The following is a 13,009-nucleotide window of genomic DNA, read 5'->3' as shown; positions in this document are numbered from 1 at the left end:
TCGACAATGTCAGAGATACAGATATAAACGTCTGCCCTGCTAAAACACGCTGCATTTCGCATTTGACAAAATCGAATGAATATTTGGAAAGTACAACTTGAGTAATTTGTTTTTTGATGTTTGCTTTATGGGCATTGTTCCAAATATTCATTCGATTCGTCTACAATGTTCCCAAAAACCTCACAGCATGTTCCGAGGGATAGGTCAATTTATTCTTTTTACATTGTATTCGCTTTTGGATATCCGTTTCTTCCATTGTTAAGTCTTTCTCACAATCATTCAATCATTTCAATATTTTTAATACTATTCTTGTGACCCATCCCGCGGTATATGCCCGTGAGTGTACATCCAGACGCTCCCGTGTGGCTTGCACGATTACTTGTTCTGCGCCGTCTTCACGATCGGTGAAGGTTGATAATGATGAAGACGCAGAATCAACCGATATGGTACTATCCTCGATCATTGCATTGTCTTCTTCAGTGTGCGCAAACAACTACTGAATTTTAATAACTTCCTCAGCACAGTCTTCCTCACAATTAAATGTATTTTGGTGAATTTTTATTAAATTAGTCACTATTAGTGACTTAAAAGTGCACTCAAAAGCATGGAGGGTCGTTATTTCTGGCGTTGCAAGCCCGCACTCTTCCGAAAAAAAATTCTATTGCGTCGGAATTAAAATACCGCGGGCGCATTATCTTGATGTTTTTTTCGTTCATGACCTGCCACAGCCTTTGGTAGCTTTTTAAAGTTGTCAACCAATTTTTCAACGTCGGAACTTTTGTCAATTTTCCGTTGATATCACGGAATTCTATCGTCTTCATCCAGAAATCGTTGTTTTGAGTTTTCAGTTACGGCAGTCCGCAATTGCTTTCCGTTGTATGCTTTTGGTGGGTGCTGGCGCCGTTGATGCTGTCGAACAGGTCATCGAGGAAGGCCACCAGCTCTGCCGTTTTGTACAGCGTAGCGTTCACAGGCGTGCCGTCCGCGTAGTGCGCTGGAAAAATATTACAAACGTCGTTAAATTGTGGCGTAGGCGAGAGGCTGGCAACCTGTCACTGCAATGTCACAGTTTCGTTTTCTTTCAACCCTTATTTGCCAAGAGTGGCACTGAAACTTTAGTAGTTTCGTGTGTTCTGCCTACCCCTTTATGGGATACAGACGTGATTGTATGTATGTATGCAGTAGTGACTCTTTATTGTACAAAAACAGATTAAAATAACATACATTGAGATGTAAATTACTACACAGGCGTACTTATCCCTATCTTATCTCATTGCTTAACCTCTTAAGTCCTTTTAAGTAATTTGTACTTACACAAGTACAAATTAAATTCAAGTTTTGAACTGTTATAGGAGTAAAAGAAAGTCCAAATTTAAAATTGCAAAAATTGGCTGGTTATAATATGATGATTATAAGGATTATGAGGGCTCGGCGACAACGTAACTTGAACGAATAAAATACTGTATTCATCACTCAAGTACTAATAGAAACACAAAAATAAATGCCCGCTATGCAGGATTCCTTCTGATTATGTTACACATTGTAATGAAACTGCGCTGGTCCTAAGTCACAAGAAATCTGCTTAGTAGAAATATAATTAAGTATTATGGTCATTGATAGACATTCCAAATAGATAGATACTCACAAAATGAAGCTGTGTAGGATAAAGCTGCTGCCATGGTTTGACTGAAAACACGCACACAGTTTTTCACCTGTAACAAGACAATAGTAAATATAAATAAATAAATATTATATCGTCCTGTCTAACGGGAATAAACGGGGGAAAAGATCGATATAATTTCATTGATTTTACTCTGAAACCATAGATTAAATATAAGAAGATATACATTAAAATGCGACCGCCTTCGAACGTGCAAAAAGTATGGCTTCTAGTAAATCCATACTAATATTATAAATGGGAAAGTGTGTAAGGACTGTTCAATTTACTAAGCGGACACACTAAAACATCTTTAAAATTTGTAATTTAAAAATAATTGATAAACAGTTGACGGTGACGACATTAGAAAAGCTATCAACGTCGATCGCTACATAGTTATTCTTCCATAGTTAATTATATTTTACGATGCAGCGTACTACTTTGAACGATCGCAAAGTAATCTTGCACAAATGGTGTACTGGAAAGTGTTCTCTGCAAAAAATCGCAAATATGGTACAATTTTTCAAAATCAGCGGTGTTCCAAATCGTTACAAAATTTGAAGAGCATCATAAGCTTGAGGATTTACCAAAATCTACGCCTAGATTTTAGCGGTTCGGCAAATCTTCAAGTCGAGGATAAAGTTAGACAGTTGTTAAAATCGTAAAATTATCTATCGGTTCACCAAATTGTAAAAAAAGTAGGCATTCGCGTAGGTACCGTTCAAAATATAAAAAAATATATATATAAAGACTTATAAGAAGCAGAAAATGCAGAAGAGAAGTGCAGATAACAAATTGCGATCCAAAAAATGGTGCGGAAAGTTGTATAAAATGTTGCTAAAGAATAAATCTCGTTGCATTTTCATGAACGACGAAACGTACGTCAAATTTGACTGTAGTACATTACCGGGACCCCAATCCCACAATGATGTCGTAGGAGAGTATGTGCTAGATGAGGAGAAAACCATAAAAATGGATAAATTCGGGAAAAATTTGACTGTAGTACTGGAATATTCCGCAATTTTCGAATTTAACGCGAGCATAAGCTAGTAAATAATAGCAATAAGCTTTTTACTCACGTACCGTACCTACTATTAGAACACTCAGCAAGCTTCGTGGCCTAATCATGGTACGCGATTGAAAAACTTTGTATTATATCACGATTATATAAAATACTATTGAATGTAGGTGAACATACTTAAGTAATTGAGTAGATTTATTAAATGGAGTGAAAGCTAGAAATACTAATGGATCGTTCTTTTTAGCGTTTTATTTCTTTAATCTGAAATAAGTAATAGCAAAAAAGAGAGATAAATAACAAGTTTGCTTTGTCCTTTATCATGTAGAAAATAAGTAGGTATACCTTCATTTTCTTGATTTTGTCCGGGAGTATGTGCTCGTCGTTGAGCTTGCGCAGCAGGCGAGCTTGCGCGTGGCGGCAGTCCGTGCGGTACACGTCCACCAAGTCTTGCCACTTCGACGTCCATTATAATATTCTTCGTCAAGAAGTTATTCCTCACTCCTTTGATTAAATGTGGCGGGTCATACACTACACTAAGACTTTGGCCATTTAAGTGCATAGTGTCTGGAAATATAAAAAAAGCTATTAATATAAATTATAAATCTTACTTTGATAAAACAGTAAGTTACCTAGCAATAAGAGCAAGCGACGTTCAATCGCGGCGGCTGCCGGTTCCAACCCCGGTTTGGAGATGGCTACCGTATGGCCGATATAACATTTGATGTGGACCAGTTGATTTCCGGTGAAGATAAACATCGTGAGGAAACTGGTCCAATTTCAATAAGGCCTAGGGTACCTAGCCTCAGTTCTGAGTTGGACTAGAAAGCGACTTTTTGTAAACCGCCAATATCCAAGAATAAATTGACAAGCGGATCCCAGCTTTTTATTACTTTGTGGGAGATTAGTTAGGCAACCACGAACCGCGGCAAGAAGCCGGGATAATGCAAGGAAGATATTGATGATGAAAACAACACAGCAAGTTCACAATATTTTTAAAATGGATTACACATTGAACCCGTCATCATCATCACACACACAGGTTATTGAAAATAATAAATTTTATATTACGTGCGAAACCAGAAGAATATAAAGGCTCGCATATGATTTATATCCACATCTGTCATTATAAAATTATATTAATTTTATGTTATATTGCCATACAAAAACTTAAAAAAAAACTTTAAAAAAAAATGTTTTTTTTAATGTGTTGTCATGCAAGCGACACCTCCAGATTTTTCATCAAAGTAAGCCTCTTTAATAAGCTATCAAATGAATATAAATACTTAATTATATCTGTGGTAGAACAAGGTATTTTTTTAATTGAATAGATCACAATACATTTTACTCCCATACACGCTTGTTAAAACGAATCGCTGACAAACTCCAGAGAAACGTGCACGTTCGTCATAAACACTGGCCACTAATAAAACTTAATATATTATACATGAATATGTTTTTTTATAAAAAAAGTCACAAATTGCGAAAAACTTTTCTTATACTTTTTTTTTACATTGTGTTTTTCTGATGCCAATCGATTCCATTTCTATTCAGTGTCGAAACTAGTCGAAAGTTTCTTTGAGCTCAACTTTCGGTAATGTACTAAAGAGCCACAAATTGAAAAAAACTTTTTCCACATTTACCCTATAACAAAATGTATGGAAAATGTGTCCATTGATTTGTGGGTTTTTAGTGCAAAGCATGTATTGATACTGGATAAGAATGGAATCGATTGGCATCAAAAAAACTGTTTGTAAAAAATAGTTTAATTTTTGTAGATTATTGTAGATATACTATGGGGAAAATGTGCAAAAAGTTTTGTACAATTTGCGGCTTTTTAGTATATTACCGGAAGTTGAGCCCTAAGAAACTATTGATACTGAATAGGAATGGAATCGATTGGCATCAGAAAAACACCCATATTTTTTATTTCATACAAATTGTATAAGACAATTTTTTCGCAATTTGTGACCTTTTTTTTATAAAAAAACATATTCATATATATATTTTTTTAATTTTTGTTAGTGGCCAGTGTTTATGAAGTACATGCACGTTTCTCTGGAGTTTGTCAGCGATTCGTTTTAACAAGCGTGTATGGGAGTAAAAAAATCAAAATTTTTTTTTTTAAACCTTGATCAATAAACTAATTTCTTGCTTCAACTTGCTTTAAGGTATTATAAAACCTTAAGTAATGTACATAGAAATCATAGCAGTCCACCGAGGCACTTTACGCTCATATTCATTTCCTTTATAGAGGTATTTTTTAAACTAATGAGAATTGGATTGGCTTTGAAATGAAAAGCCTTTATTGAATATAGTATACCTTTAGGAAGGTCATTGTAATTGACGGATGGCCCCGGAGTTGTGACGCAAGCCTGAGCCACATTAGACTTTGATGAGTCCACCACTGAAAATTATAAACATATTTGGTTTAATTACATACTTAATTACGATAAACACGGACCTGTGGGGTCATTAGATGTTATAGACTTCGTAAATAGTATTACTTGCTATATTACTAAAGCAATTAACATTTATTTGTTTTACAAGGGGCCGAAGTTGTTGTTTAAACCGCACGTGCCAATATTGTTACCCGAGCAAGCGAAAGATTCAAATTATGAACCGGCTTCAAATTCAAGGCACGAAGGTTAATCAAACTTTGCCACCCAGTGAAACACAAAGTTTTTCACCACACCAACACGAACAACAGTAAAACATGAAACAAAGTCAAATCCATCAAATTGATTAATCAATATCTATAATTCAAAATCATCATTTATAGGTACATAAATTATACCAGCCAGAGTAAGACATCAAATTAAAATTTGTATGACATTACTTTGCACTCTTGTGGATAAAATTCAATTGTGCTGTCTGGTTTCGAAGAATCAAGAGAGCCTCGTGGTGAAAAATATATTTCATCCATCACAACTGAGAGACCTTATTGAATGTTGATTAGAGGCCATTTTTAGGGTTCCGTACCAAAAAGGCGCAAAAGGAACCCTTATGGTGCGACTCTGTAGTCTGTCACATTACCAAATATCTCGAGAACTACTTGTACTATCGATTTGAATTAGTTATGAGCATTGTTAACCTCTACAAATTGAAAAAATATATTTTTTTACTTAATAATATTATGAAATAAAAGTATGGAGATGGATTATATCGCGTACATGATGAATTTAAAGTGTGTGAACCTGCCTTAAAAATGTATATTATTTATGGTCATGGTCTTAATATTACTTGTATGTACCTACATTGTAATTTTTCCACCCTCCCTCTGCGGCGTCCACTATGGCAGAATCGAGCCGCATCGAATCGAGTCCTCATACATTTTAAATGCGATTCAACGAGGCTCGATTCCGCTTTGATTCCAAAATGAAATTAGTCCTTTTCTACAATAACTTGTCACTTTCGCTAACTCGGCATAAGTGGATATCTTATTGTTACGGGCGAGCCGTGTATGCCTCATTGATATAGTACTAGAAAAGTAGCCCTTTACTTCGATTATCCAATGTATGTTATTGCTACCTGTTTGTGGTGAAGTTGGCTCAAACGATGACTTCACAGCCGCGACGAGCAGGCTTGACTTGAGCTGGATTGGACGCGCTCTGAAAATGATAAATATAAAATATCTTTATAATCTAAGTAAATTTATAATAACTAAATTATGAATAACCAATATATAATATTAATATTTTTGACGATCATGATGAGAAGATAAACATAACTTTGGCATGTAACAAATTTATAGTGTAATTTTTATCATGAAATAAAGAAATCTAATCTAAATCTAATAACCAAACACTGCCCCTTTGAGCATGCCGAAAAATAGGCACCGAGCGGCTAGCCCTACACACTCAACACTCCACGTTTTCCACGCGAAGAAATTTGAGGCCGATCTCTAACTGAATGGACTTGGCTAATAGCTTATTCTATTGGATAGATCAAGAAATCAATATACTTAATATAAATTATGTTTGTACACCTGAACAAATTATTTGTAGTATTTACCTGAATTAAGACAGGATGATGGCTCAATAGACAGTTCTACACTCGATGTAATATGTTCCAGTGTAACTCCACCTGAAAACGTAAAATAATACCTACATGAATAAATTATTTAAAGTTAATAGGTACCTAATTAAATGGGATATGGACGCTTTCTAAGTTTCTATGAAGTCTGGTAGATCACTAACAATTGTATGTTCACTACACCAATTTGTAAAGGCAAAAACTGATGAGAAAGTTGCAAGAATGCAAAATAATTTCATACAGATTTTAACTTGGTGCCCACAGCTAGCAGGTAAACTGCAGGTTGAATAGACATTTATATGATGATTATGAATCCCAAATGTATGATAAATTTATGGATTTGATCTGGTTTGTTGTTCTACAGTCAATATTTTCTCCTTGTTAGTTTGGGAGAAAATGTTGTTTTTCACTCAGTGGCAAAATTTGTTTAACCTTCGTGCCTTGAAATCCTCGCAACACTCAAGATTCTACATTCTCAACCACTTGCTACACTCACAGTTAAATATTGGAATATTTAGCTTGCTCGGGTATCAATATTGGCATGTGGTTAAACAACAACAACTTTGCCCCCTTGTATGTCATCGGGAAAAGAAATAACCTGCCAATGTTTCCGAGATGGAAATACAAAAACAGATTTGCAGTCACTTTTTGAAGCATAAACACATGACATGAGACATGACATTAAATGGAAATTACATATTATGAAATTACCTGAATCAGCTCCAGTTGTGATGTATGGCGGTAAAACAGCAGCATCATCTGAATTATTTGTTGGTGCGCTCATGGCATAAGTGTGGTCAATATGACATCTCCTTGCATACGAGTGGTCAGAGTTCCTCATTTCAAGTTCAATGAATCCTGGTAAAAAAGGCCCAATTGTATATTGTGATAATACAACAATTTGACTATAGAAATATATACCATTTATTCAAAATTATTTACACCAAAGCAAATTACCTAAATATTATTCTGCCTGAATATTACATACTAGGCTACACAATCAGCTAAGCTCAATTAAGGCCTTTGTGGTAGGTACTTAAACAATAATAACTTGACATTAAAAAAATAGTACTACTGAAATACATAGGAAACACCCATTACTCAGGAATCAATATCCATGACTATGAGACCCATGAAAGTTCTCTCTAGAATTTGAACCTGGAACACTCTCCACTAGGCCAAAACACCACTCAATTAACGCAATCTTATCCTATTGGAAACATTTTATAAATACACTGACTGGACATGAATTTGATTCAATTTTAAAAATGCGGCGTATATACCACGTGCGATGTTACATACGATGTATAAGTACTACCTACCTCGTTCAACCGAAGGGTGAGCCGGTGGTCCCGTGGTGATTTCTTCTTCAGTAGGTAAATAATGTTGGACACGTGTTAGGCCGTAAGCGCAACTTCGAAGAGACATATCTGGCTTCGAAGTGTTTGTGGCAAACGTACAGTTTGCCGATTCCATTTGATGTCAAACTTTCCAACATGTTGAAAACTGCTGATTTATACACCACATTGTCACTTTTTCACTGGCTGCTGGCATTTTGTGCAGCATAACGTCTTTTCGTTTATTACTGCTATCACAGCCGGGTATACAGCACTTGCGAAGCATTTTGAAGATCAAAATGCCAAGTAGCACTGAATATCACAATTATTACGGAGAAATAAAGGTACGGAAATTAATCAACGCAAACACTTGTAATGATGAAAATTATAACGGCGAGATATTTGACACTTTTGACGTCCTGAGTGACAAGCGGTGAGGAGAACCAATAGGAAAAGGCTTTGTAAACGTCAATATCGAAATTCTCTACTACCTCAAGGTCATCGCTATGGCCACATTTCGTTCTTCGTAGATGAACGCCCGTGCTTAAAACGTAGTGATTATATTCTCTTTGTAATAGACGGTCATACTCATAGATTAAAGGCCCCCGCAGACGGTCGACGCAACTTTTTTGTCTCCGTCGCTCGGTCTATGGGCTAGTATGAAGGTGCGCACACGTTGCGACGCAACTTTTTTGTCGCAGGGTTCGGCGACCGGCCTGCGACGCAACTGTCTCCTTCCCTATTGGTTTCAATGCAAGTGCGCACCATCGACTTACAATAGGGACTGAGCTCACACTTTTTTTGCCATACTAAATTGAACCTTATCACCTGCGCATAAAGGCGTTCTTGACAGACTAGCAAAAGTGTGTCCACATGAGAGGGTCAAAGTTGGGGCTGGTGTCCCTCTCGCACGTGTGACCAGTGTTAAAAAATTACTATAGTAGTAGTATTTTTACCTGTATCAGGGGCGGCTCACTCCGCGATTCTATCGCCGCGCTACAAGTACATGCTGGCGGCCGCGAGTTCGCGGCCTATTCAAGGCTGTCGCGCGTTCTCACGGAACGCACGTTCGCACTATCTATTGTTACACAATAATAAAATAAATAAATAAATAATACTTAGTTAAATAGACATATTGAATAAAATAAATGCCATAGGACATTCTTACACAGATCTACTACCGATTAAGTCCCACAGAAAAGTTCAATAAGGCTTGTGATGTTGGAACTTGAACAAAAATATATAAATACAGTATATTATACAGTGTGGAAATTAAACTCAGGCCCTGGAGGAAAACTACTTTAAATCCTTAAGCTAGCTCATTTTACTTAAAGGAGACATTCCTTTATTTTTGAAAAGAAACAAATCTGCATTAAAAGATTTTTTAAAACTCGCTTGCTTCGCCCGGGACTCGAACCAACTAAAATTAAAAACACTCCTTATTTTATTATACTAATCAGTAGTATTAATATTCAGGATAAAGTTTCTCTAAAAAATATTTGGTTACTGTTCACTTATAACAAGTAAAAGACTAAGGATTGCGGTAGAAAATGTTATTAGGGGCATACACCACAACACTTTGCTGAAGGCTACAAGAAATGAATTTCAACGGCGACTAATGTTGTGTAGCCGGAACGACGGGGCTCATTTCGAACAATTTATCAGTTAAATAATTTAAGTGTTACAAAATTGATAGTAAAATAAAGTTGATGTTAGATTTAACGATTATTTTTATTTTTAAGACCAAATGTTTGTTAGAGAAACTTTATCCTGAATATTAATACTACCGATTAGTATAATAAAATAAAGAGTGTTTATTTTTTTAAATTTTAGTTGGTTCGAGTCCCGGGCGAAGCAAGCGAGTTTAAAAAAATCTTTTAATGCAGATTTGTTTCTTTTCAAAAATAAATGAATGTCTCCTTTAAGTAAAATGAGCTAGCTTAAGGATTTAAAGTAGTTTTCCTCCAGGGCCTGAGTTTAATTTCCATACTGTATACCTAGAAAGTAACCAAAACTTGAATATAATAGTATAACATTTTATGTGAGTATTAATTCGTTTGAATCCATAGGTAACCATATCGCCGGACGCCGCGCACGTGCGGCTCGTTTCTTTGTAAGAATTTTGTAGGCATTTAAAAAGGCGGCATTTCGTGAACATCAAAGCAGTGGGCCTTCTGTACTTGTACTATTATATATTCTGTGCCTGTATGATAACTAAGTTTATAAACTTCTTAAATTATTTTCGTATTATATCGAGGCAAGGGTATTAATACCTTGTAACGAATTGGTAAGTCATTATTATGAAGCCATAAAACCAAAAAAATGCGCAATTATTAAAAACCTTTAATTGGGTATTAGTAGATTTGGTAGTAACTTTGAATATTGACTGGTATCCCGAAATGATGACAGTGATGACGTCATTCAAATGATTTTGATAGTGGTAATAAGTGCGAGGCACTATCAAAACTAGAAATGCTGATGGCCAATAATGACCTCATAAAGAGGGAGGAGATTTTCGATAAGAAGTACAGGGTACATATAGGAGAAAGAGACAACTGGAAGGTAGGGGTCGTGCACCCAACGACTATATGCTTCACAGATGGCTCTAGGAGAAGCTCTACAAAGTTAGCAGGGGCGGGAATAGTAATCCCGAAACTAGGAGAAAAGGTGTCAATACCACTAGGGAGATACACTAGCGTGTTTCAAGCAGAGGTATGTGCCATAGCGCGCTGTGCACGTATAATAAAAGAAAGTGACATACAAGATGGAGCCGTGGTAATATACACTGATAGCCAAGCGGCGCTAAAGGCTCTGAAGAGAATATCGGTGACCTCGTCCCTGGTGAAAGAATGTAGGGAAGAGCTCAACTCGATAAGCAAGGATAGAAGTGTAACGGTTGCGTGGGTACCGGGACACCAGGGAGTTACAGGTAATGAGAAAGCGGACGAGTTGGCAAGGGCGGGGGCGGAGACGGAATTCTTGGGTCCGGAACCGGCTCTGCCGATGTCAGCTGACGTCACGAAAGGAGTCATTGAGAAGATAAAAGAGATGGAAGCACAAAGAGACTGGGAAAAAGAGACCAGTTGTAGACAAACGAAGATGATGATAGAAGGTAGAGACCAAAGGAGAACTAGGTATCTTTTGAAACTAGGTAAGAATAGTCTAAGAATGTTGACCGGCATCGTAACGGGACACAACACTCTCAACAGACATATGAAGTTAATAGGTATCAGTAGCGACGAATCCTGTCCACATTGTGGTAAGGAGGAGACTAGCTTGCACTTACTAGCAGAATGTATCATGTATGCGGCACCGCGATATGATACATTCGGCAGAGACAATTTGGGAGAAGATGAACTCAAGGATGTCGAACTTAAAGATGTCCTTCTGTTCTGCAGGAAAACAAGAAGATTTGAGGAGAGAAGTGTGGGAGGGCAGCCGGGACAGTAACCTGCAGCTCCAACTCCAGGGAATTGGGCTGAATGAACGCACCAGCGATCGACAGCCCGCCTGTATCCGGCCAGGCGTCCCTACACTACATCTACATCAAGTGCGAGAGGGACACCAGCCCCAACTTTAACCTCTCATGTGGACACACTTTTTGGCCTAACTACTCATTCTGGTTTAATTATAATTCTGTGGTGCGCACACGGCGACAAAACAGTCGCCGGTCGGTTGTCATTTTGACAGTTATCACTGGCCTGGCTTGGGCGAATGCAAGAGGCGAATGTATGTTATTAGTCGAAATAAATATAATTTTAAATGCAGATTGTTGAAGACGACATTGATATCTGTCGTTTAATTGAAGAAGTAGAGGAAAGACCGATTTTATATGACAAGAATTTAAAAGAATATTCCGACAATATTGAGAAAATACGATGCCGAGTTGTAAAATTCTAACCAGTTCATCAAAACTTTTAAACACTCATTCTGAAGTACCAAAAAACTATTTTGGATAGGCTCTCAATTTCATGAAAAAAGAAAAAGTTGCGTCCGTAGTATAGAACTAGTCTATTATGACGACAGAGACAAAAAAGTCGCCGAGCAACTGTTGCATCCGTGTGCGCGGGCCCTTAGAGATATTAAGCTAGATTACGTAGTTAGGCCAAAAAAATGGTAGCACAGAATTACAGTTAAACCAGAATGAGTAGTTAGGTCAAAAAGTGTGTCCACATGAGAGGTCATTGTTTGGGCTGGTGTCCCTCTCGCACTTACTGACAATGTCAACATTATTCAGTGACGTCATCACTGCATAGATTTAGAATTATTAAACTAGATTGTGGAATCACATTTTTTGCCATACTAAATTGAACCTTATCACTGAGATAGAAAGGTGATCGTATCAGACTAGCGAAAACGGTCCACATGAGAGGGCATTGTTTGGGCTGGTGTCCCTCTCGCACGTGTGACCAGTGTTAAAGAGGTTACCATAGTAGTAGTATTTTTATCTGTATATTACCTGACTTTATAACTTCTTATATTATTTTAGTGTTATATTCAAACTAGGGTTTCGATATATTTCAAAGAATTGGAAAATAATTATAATGTAATTATTTCAAAGACCTTTACAGGGGACAGCTTAATCACATTTTTTGCCATACGAAATTGAACCTTATCACTTAAACAGAAAGTCGATTGTATCAGACTAGCGAAAACGGTCCACATGAGAGGGCATTGTTTGGGCTGGTGTCCCTCTCGCACGTGTTGCCAGTGTTAATGAGGTTACCATAGTAGTAGTATTTGTATCTGTATATTATCTGACTTTATAACTTCTTATATTATTTTAGTGTTATATTCAAACTAGGGTTTCGATATACAGTGTAAACTCTATATAACGGCACTGAAGGGACTGTGCATATTATGGCGTTATAGAGAGTTGCCGTTAAGTGGAGAGAAGAAAAATCGGAATTAGAAAAAGAAAAAGTTTATTTCAGAATAGTGTTAGTAGTAATATACGTTAGT

At 36.8% G+C, this 13,009-nt stretch overlaps 2 long non-coding RNA genes across 2 annotated transcripts; both read right to left on the bottom strand.

Annotated features, from left to right (window-relative positions):
- Positions 1-244: 244 nt before the first annotated feature.
- LOC125239146 lies at positions 245-3,237 on the bottom strand. Its single transcript, XR_007178497.1, has 3 exons — positions 3,021-3,237; positions 1,646-1,712; positions 245-994 (listed from the first exon to the last, which is right to left on the bottom strand). It is a non-coding gene; the product is annotated as an uncharacterized LOC125239146 (long non-coding RNA).
- A 1,761-nt stretch (positions 3,238-4,998) lies between these two features.
- LOC125239145 lies at positions 4,999-8,592 on the bottom strand. The gene is made up of 5 exons (XR_007178496.1): positions 8,033-8,592; positions 7,422-7,568; positions 6,690-6,761; positions 6,207-6,286; positions 4,999-5,082 (listed from the first exon to the last, which is right to left on the bottom strand). It is a non-coding gene; the product is annotated as an uncharacterized LOC125239145 (long non-coding RNA).
- Between the last annotated feature and the right edge of the window lie 4,417 nt (positions 8,593-13,009).

This window comes from Leguminivora glycinivorella, chromosome 25 (genome assembly GCF_023078275.1).
Source record: "Leguminivora glycinivorella isolate SPB_JAAS2020 chromosome 25, LegGlyc_1.1, whole genome shotgun sequence".
NCBI classification, from domain to species: Eukaryota; Metazoa; Arthropoda; class Insecta; order Lepidoptera; family Tortricidae; genus Leguminivora; species Leguminivora glycinivorella.
Note: the sequence above shows the minus strand (reverse complement) of the source record. Positions and strands in the feature narration are given on the sequence as shown.